Source organism: Phragmites australis, chromosome 24 (genome assembly GCF_958298935.1).
Source record: "Phragmites australis chromosome 24, lpPhrAust1.1, whole genome shotgun sequence".
Lineage (NCBI taxonomy): Eukaryota > Viridiplantae > Streptophyta > Magnoliopsida > Poales > Poaceae > Phragmites > Phragmites australis.
Genome location: NC_084944.1, coordinates 21,435,213 through 21,442,244, shown reverse-complemented (window position 1 = coordinate 21,442,244; position 7,032 = coordinate 21,435,213). Strand labels below are relative to the sequence as shown.

Sequence of the window (7,032 nt, the reverse complement as noted above, 5' to 3'; positions counted from 1 at the left end):
TGTTTGGTCATCTCGCGCTCTCTGACCAGATCCGAGTGGTCGCGTTGTGCTCCACGACCAGTCCCGAACATGTCATGATCAACTCGCCGAGAAGATCAATGCCGCAGTACTAGCACCTCGCGCGCGGCTAGGATTTTGTTAGATCGTGTGGAAGGCTGCGGCTAGGGTTTCGGAGTGGCTCAACCTCTGCACGCCCCACCCCACGCCTCTCCTTATATAGAGCTCACTAATGGGGTCCCACGTTGGAAGCCCTTTAGGACTCTAACACCTCATGGACCACAATCCAATCAAACCCATATACGAATCCAATTCGCATGTTTTGTTCCAACCCATTACGTGTGTGACCCGTTAGGTTAGTGTAATACCCCAAAAATCATATAAATAAGTGTTGATCGAACATTTTAAAGAAGATGCAAAATGTTGACCTTTTGACCCGTCACTCGGATGGACGATCGGAGACCACGGATGCGTAGGGCTCGTCGAAACGATTCCGTTTGACTACTCACATGTTATCTTCGGACTTCAGAACATGAAGCTGCGAATTGGAAGCTTGAGATTCAAAGAGAAAACAAAAACAGAGACCATCCTTTTCTTCTTAACCCTAGAGTCCTGCTCTCTCCCTCCCCATAGCAGCAGCCACACTACCTTTTTCTATACTGCATGTAGAAGGAAGAAAGAGAAGGGAAAAGAAGAAAGAAGGGGGAGGAGATCAGGAGGAGGAAGAAGGGGGCCGGTGCCCCTCTCACCCAGGTAGGAATTCCTCTCCTATTTTCCTTGTGCTGAGCTCCACCCCATCCCCTCTCATCTGCATCTTGTGGATTGTGGAGCTGCTAGTCTGTGCAGCAGCAAGGGAGGAGGAGAAAGGGAGAAGGGAAGGAGAAGGAGGAGAAGAAAGAGGAAAATCCTGATCTCTTGTCAAGTTGCTCGTGGTTGCCCTAGGTGAGGATTCTCCACCCTAATCCCCTCCTTTTGGGTTGATTTTTGTGGTTTAGATCTCAAGTTTAGAGGGGGTTTAGGTTGAGGTTTGGTCGAAATCTGTTTCCTCCCCGTTCTGAAAACGTCAGTTTTGTGCAGTCCCTGTTCAACATCGTTTTTGGGCATGTTAGCTTCCAAAATAAATTTTCCTACCATGTACAAAGTTGTAGGAGACTTCAATAGCTTTCTTTTTGCACAAGTTTACCCTCATAGCATCTGTAGTTTGAGATATATCATCGTTTCAACTTGACTGATTTTCTCTGTCAAGAATCTGGACAGTAGTAGATCAAACCAGTTTTTTGCCATCATATTGAATATTTTTAGGATTTGATCTGACGAAAGGTTGTAGAGTTTTTCATAATCTTTCCAACGGCATAGAGAACGTTGTCATAGGATGAGTAGAACTCCAGTTATGACCTCTTAAACGTTGCTACTGTTGTTTCATCGTCAGAAAGTTCAGTCATGTTCAGAGTGTGTTTTGGCCACCTTAGGTGCTTCAAATACAAAAAACTATAACTAGAAAGTGGTAGAAAATGGAGTTTTATAGCTTCTGTGAACGGTTTAGAATTTTTGGATTTGTGTATTAATTACGGGAAAAATGTGAAGGTTTCTGACAGACTTTTCGGGACAGTTTTCAATGCTGTTTTCAACAGCAGATTAGAGGCTCATATTGACCTGATAAAAATATGGTTTCTCCACGAAAGATTTAGCCAGTGTTGTGTAGTTTCCAGAAGTATGTTTGTTGCTATGATATCAGTTGCAGAAAAAAGGATATGAAAATGTGAAGCCCTACTGCTTTATCAGTAGAAGGATGTATATGCTGTTTTTGTGGTTCTCTTTTGAGCGATGGCTTGGGGTGTTAGGATCGTGTTTCCTATTGTATGTGCATGCTTGTATGAATGTTTTGCTGATGTGTGGTTCATAATCAGGTGGTGGTGCTCCTGATTGTGTTTGAAGGTTGTCGGTTGTATCGAAAAAAGGCAAGTAAACGTAGAGGTTGCTTTGCTTCTAGCTTTAACATGCTATTCATTCTACCTCCACCTAAATTATATGTTCAGAACCATGATCCATTTAATATGAACTGATTAATTGATGTTTTGATGAGGTGAGGCACGATTACTTGTTTATATGTGGTTATGTTGCCTTATGCTCTCATATCCATGAAGATTGTTATTATTGTGGTGTATGTGGTTGATGAAGGCTATGAGGTGATGTGGTATTTACAGTTTCATATGCATTCATTTGCATTGCACCTCATATGAAGTAATATGTCACCGTTTGCTGGCCGCGACTTGTACCGGTACGCACCGTACGTTACCCGAGGAGGGGTACGGTGCAGCTTTACACCTTGTTGGGTGTAAAGGCAGTGGACATGTATTTGCATTGCATTTGCATTTTGCAGTATTTAATTGAATTATTTCCTATTCCTGAAGTGGATGTTGAGAAGCGAATGCCTCTCCAGAAGATATGAGGATGTGGCTTAATCTTTTAGATGAGGTTGATGATAATCTTGGATGTCTAACTTGGTTTGTTTTTATGCTATTGTTACTCTCTTTTAAATTGATGTCTAATGAACTTGTAGTTTAAATAGCTTGTTAAAGCAGTTTGCTTGCTGAGATTTTATATCTCACTCCTCTTAATAACCTTTCCAGGTGCTTGATGCTTGCTTGCTTGGACGGGATGGGAGTAGCAGCACTTCTACATGTTATAATTACACATATTAATACAGTAGTGGTGTTGTAATAATAATGCAAGTGTTGGAGTTGCTTAGCTCTTAGTGTTGCTTAGCGTTGGTAAACTTGTTTTAGTTTGCTTTGTTGGAGGTAAAAAATTTAATGCCTTAATGCATTCGTTTTGCTAGGATACTTATGTGTTAGTGTGCGGTTTTATTTATGCACCCTATATCTATGTTGTTGCTTCCGCTTTATCTTGTTTTAGAGGAGGTGCTGCCGAAATTTTATAATTTTGGCAAGTCAAGTGGAGTAGTTTGTAGTCACATTCCAGGCTTTCACGGTGTCTGGGGTGTTACAGTTAGTGTACAAACGGCTACGACTCAGAAACCCTTGCCAAACAGAAATCAATAACGGTCCCTAGCAGGACATGTTGACTCCCGAGTATACACAAAAGATCATATCGGCTGAACCTTGACATACACTTGCAGCGATCCCTTCGCCTCACGATACCAGTCAAGCTCAAGGAGAGATATGTGCCACCCTTGTGATAGCTCAACCATTCACTCGATCAAGTACTGGATTCATCATGATCAACTCTTTAATCATATTGGCATGGCTATGCACTTTCTCAATCCAACTACATCGAGGGGCCCAGAGATATCTCTCCTGTTATCAAGGAGGGGCAAATTCCATCTTGATCGCTCACACCCCACGACATGTTTTATGACAAACCCGAAAACTACCTTTATGATTACCCAGTTACGGAATAGTATTTGGCAACCCCAAAGTATGCCACTACACATTCTAGGAATCAATGACGATCTCAGGTCTAAGGATTCTGCAGGTACACTATTTCAGATAACAATTGATGGCACATCGTAATAACAATCCCAACAGTATCTCATGGTAGGTCTATCCAATATTATGTTCTCCAACATAAATATCCACATTATTGACCTAGTATCTCTATACCTATGATCCAAGAAACGTGATCATCAATCAATACATGTGCTGGTCTTATGTATCATCACAATGATATGCGACCAGGGATTGACTAAGAATAACATCATGATATAAACAAAGAGTTTTGATGAGAAAGTCACATACTTGCCAATCAGTGGTCGAAGGACACTGACTCTTGCTTGGACTGATGTCATGTGACATTAGCAAGAAACCTTTTTTCGAATCCTGCATATTGAACCTTTTTAATACCTTGTCGATGTATGTATTCTGGCTTAATCCGATCATCCTTCTGGATCTATCTCTATAGATCTTTATACCCAATATGTATGTTGCCTCTCCTAGATCGTTCATTGAAAAACTCTTTCACAATGAAGATTTGACATCATCAAGCATTGGAATATCATTCCCCATCAACAATATGTCATCCACATATAAGACCAGAAACACAAGTGTGCTCCCACTAGCCTTTTTGTAAACACAAGGCTCTTCTTCATTCTTGAGGAAGCCAAACCCTTTTACCACTTCATCAAAACGAAGATTCCAACTTTGAGAAGCTTGCTTCAGCCCATAGATGGACTTTTGCAGCTTACATATCTTCCTAGTATTTTTTGGGTCGATAAAACCTTCATGCTTTGTCATGTACACATCCTCACTTAGGTTTCCATTAAGGAAAGCGGTTTTGACATCCATCTACCATATCTCATAATCATAATATGCGGCAATTGCTAGGATGATCTGGATAGACTTTAGCATTGCGACGGGCGAAAATGTTTCATCATAATCAACACCTTGAATTTGCCTGAAACCTTTCGCCACCAATCGTGCCTTATAAATGTGAACATTTCCATCAACATCTATCTTTTTATTAAAAACCCATTTGCACTCAACTACTTTAACACCATCGGTTGGATCAACCAAGTTCCAAACTTGATTATCGTGCATGGATTCTATCTCGGATCTCACGGCACCAAGCCATCTCTCAGAGTCTGGTCCCACCACCACTTCTGAGTAGGTCTTAGGTTCATCATTGTCCAACAATAATATATCGCGTTGCTCCGTGGTTAGGAACATAAACCTCTCAGGTGCGCGACTAACCCTTTCCGACCGACGTGGCACTGATGTCTCCACAACATGTTCTCCAATATCCAGTTCTAGTTCAGTAGGAGCTGAAACATTTTCTGATGGTTCCCGAATCTCTTCAAGTTGCACCGTGCTCCCACTAACGTTCCTCAAGAGAAACTCTTTCCCCAGAAAGACACCATTTCAGGCGACAAACACTTTGCCTTCTTCCCGGTTATAGAAATAATATCCTTTGGTTTCCCTAGGATACCCCACAAAGAAGCACTTATCAGATTTGGGAGCGAGCTTATCAGACATCAAACATTTTTCATAGGCCTTAAAACCCCAGATCTTAAGGAAAGACAACTGTAACACCCTGATTTTCAGATTTCTCAAATTTCTAAAATTTTCCAAGAGTATTGAATAGCTTCAATAGTAGTATAGGTTTAAAACCTATTTTCTTAATCAATCAATCAATATAGGTTATTATTTTGTGTGCATTGCATGCTGAGTTTTGTTAGGAACCAGGTAAATGCATTAGAGTTCTTTTTCCTTTTCTTTCTCTTTGGTGTTTTGAATGAAAAAGATTTTGAAAAGGTTTTACAACACTCAGTAGTGAATAAGTTAAGGATCTTAATGGTTGGAATTCAAGGTCCTTGAATTCATCATCTATTCAATCCTTGATCATACCTGATCCTTCTCTAGTTCAATTCAAATCTTATCCAAATTCTTGTTTAAAGTCAATCTCTCTCCTCTTTCTCACATTCTACCCAAATCCAAATTCGAATTCCTTATCTAGTCCTATTCTTGTTCAACCTTATATTTTCGTTTCTCTAAATTCACTCCAAACTCAATTCAAATTCAAATCCTATTCAAATTTCTCTGCAAAAGTTTCTTTTCTAAACCCTAAATATACCTAAAGTGTCTTTGGGCTCAATCTTGCTCAAGTCCAAACCTTTAGCCAAGTCTTCTAGATGGCCCAACAAAGGATCCACGAAATCAGCAAATTTTCGCGGAGTCCTGGACAGCCTCATCTTCTTATGATGTTTCGGAGTTCAAAACGGCCTCAAATGCAAATCTTGATAATACCAAAGTTGTAGGTCTCGTCGAGAGCTTCGATTTGAACCTATGGAAGTCCTCTTTTGGATAAGGGAGCTGGGAGTTATGGCCCCCGAAATCAGTGCTGCGCAGAGAAGTCCGAGTTGAGACAGTTTATCTTGTGACGCATTTTTGGAAATCAAGATAACGTTTTCAGAAGTTCCAATGACTACCAAAGTTGTAGATCTTTTCGAGTACTACAATTTAGAATCAAGAAACGTCCAATTTGGAGTCCGGACGACAGAGATATCATCCTCGCAATACAGAGCTGCGAAAAAGGAAATCGTAACCGACTCGGATTCGAATCCGAATCGTGTTCGGTTTGGACTCTACCTCATCCAGCCGTCCCTAGCCCTATATATATGAGTTGCACGCCCTCTCCTACCTCTATTCCACGCCCCCAAGCCCTAGAAGTCGCTGCTGCTCTGTCCGTGAGTCGCCGGAGCGCCGCCGTTCGCCGGAGTCGCCGCCGCTGCCGCCCGTGATGCGCTACGTCGTCTTCTCCGCGAATTCTTCTTCCTCGACCACCAAAGCAACGTGAGAACCTCTTCTTCTCCTCCCTTACTACTGTTTTAGCATCATACTAAGTCCCTAGTAAAGCCCTAGCCCCGATCAAAGCCCGATCTATGCCGCTATGGTCGTCACCGTCGCGGACAGCCGCGAGACAGCAGCGCTGTAGCTGATTGGCATTGATGTTCCCGACCGACCAGAGGTCAAATCACCAAGCCCTTTCACCGGTGCATGTTCCATGATGTTCCCCACGCCCTCACCAACCAGCTCGGCCAGTAGATTAGCCAAACTATCGAAATCAAGGTCGACATACCCGCTGTCCGGTTTCTGCACGTGTTCAGCACGCGCACCGGTTTTGCATTCGCGTCCCCCGTCAATCCGAAAGCCGTGTGGATGCACCAACCGCGTCACGACGTGTCCCATAGAGTCTTCTATGTTACCCTAGGAGCCCATCCCCGTTTGTGCAGCGACATGACCAGAACGCCAATGCCAACCACAGCATGTCGCAGCCATCACCCGTTTCATCTATGCTGATCATTCTTGCTCTTAGTGGATGATCTACCAAAACTCATGCCATAGCATTGTGTTCCCGAGTTATATGTACATCCTTGTTCAAACGGTCCCTCAAAATTTCATAGACAATCTCCTGGAACGCGAGCGTCTTCGTTCCTACATTTGTTCGCGGTCACCACCAAACCTAGAAGCAGTCATCGCTGTTTTGCCGCTACCTCGGATGACCCCTTCCAAAACCAAC

General features: G+C 42.5%; 1 long non-coding RNA gene across 1 annotated transcript; it reads left to right on the top strand.

Annotated features, from left to right (window-relative positions):
- Positions 1 to 635: 635 nt before the first annotated feature.
- On the top strand, positions 636 to 2,983 carry LOC133907826 (uncharacterized). The gene is made up of 3 exons (XR_009908041.1): positions 636 to 750; positions 844 to 939; positions 2,628 to 2,983. It is a non-coding gene; the product is annotated as an uncharacterized LOC133907826 (long non-coding RNA).
- Positions 2,984 to 7,032: the final 4,049 nt, after the last annotated feature.